The 1,324-nt window shown below is 43.3% G+C and overlaps 1 pseudogene; it reads left to right on the plus strand.

The window, feature by feature from the left end:
• Positions 1 to 454: 454 nt before the first annotated feature.
• On the plus strand, positions 455 to 1,017 carry LOC115517106 (annotated as a pseudogene).
• Positions 1,018 to 1,324: the final 307 nt, after the last annotated feature.

Below are 1,324 nucleotides of genomic sequence, written 5' to 3' on the forward strand. Positions count from 1 at the left end.
AACCACTGGCAACAGTTGAGTGGCATCTTTTGGGAATTTCTGTGCATGAATTTGGACAGACTTTCCCCACAATTGAAAATCATGGGTATCCTTCTATAATTTGCTTTTATTTCCCCCACTTAATAAACCGTAGTCATCTTTTAATATTAGGACATGGAGAGCTCCCCTGTGCTTTTTTAACTGATGCATAATATTCCACAGTATGGATACACTCTCATTTTTTAACCATTTCCCTATTTATGTTTCTTATTTTTACTATTACGAACAATACTTCAGAAAATACCCTTGTGTGTATCTTTGAGCACACATATGACTGTTTCTGTTGGAGTTGATAGGTCATAAGGCATCGATAATTTAATTGTGGGCTGATGTGAAATAATTCTCCAAAAATACTGTGCCAACACAGAAAGATCTATACCTGAATTCCCTCCCCCCCACACACACTTGCATGGACACAGGATGTCTACAAAGATTAAGAAGCCATTCATCTCTTCCCCTTTGCTACCATTGCTGGAACCGCAGCAGGCGAGCTTTGGCCTGCCGACTGCAACCAAAATGAAGTTCAATCCGTTTGTGACTTCTGACCAGAGCAAGAACCATACCCGGCATTTCAGTGCACCTTCCCACATTCGCAGGAAATTTATGTCTTCCCCTCTTTCCAAAGAGCTGAGACAGAAGTACTACGTTGGATCCATGCCCATCCGGAAGGATGATGAAGTACAGGTTGGGTGAGGACACGACAAAGGTCGGCAAATTGGCAAAGTCGTCCAGGCTTACAGGAAGAAATTCACGTCATCTACACTGAATGAGTACAGCGAGAGAAGGCAAATGGCACGACTGTCTACGTGGGCATCCACCCAGCGAGGTGGTCATCACTAGACTGAAACTGGACAAAGACCCAAAAATACCCTTGAATGCAAAGCCACGTCTCACCAAGTTGGAAAGGAAAGGGGCAAATATAAGGAAGAAACAATCAAAAAGACACAGGAACAAAATAATCTTATATACGACGTTTAATAAAAACTGTTATGGGGGCGCCTGGGTGGCTCAGTCGGTTAAGCCTCCGACTTTGGCTGAGATCATGATCTCACAGTTTGTGCGTTCAAGCCCTGCATTGGGCTCTGTGCTGACAGCTCAGAGCCTGGAGCCTGCTTCGGATTCTGTGCCCCCCTCTCTCTCTGCCCCTCCCCAACTTGTGCTCTCTCTCTGTCTCTCAAGAATAAATAAACGTTAAAAAAAACACACACACACACACACACAAACTGTTACAATGGAAAAAAAAAAAAAAAAAAGAAGCCACTCAGGAAAAGATCAAAACATAACA

The sequence above is a fragment of the Lynx canadensis genome, chromosome B3 (genome assembly GCF_007474595.2).
Source record: "Lynx canadensis isolate LIC74 chromosome B3, mLynCan4.pri.v2, whole genome shotgun sequence".
Classification (NCBI taxonomy): Eukaryota; Metazoa; Chordata; class Mammalia; order Carnivora; family Felidae; genus Lynx; species Lynx canadensis.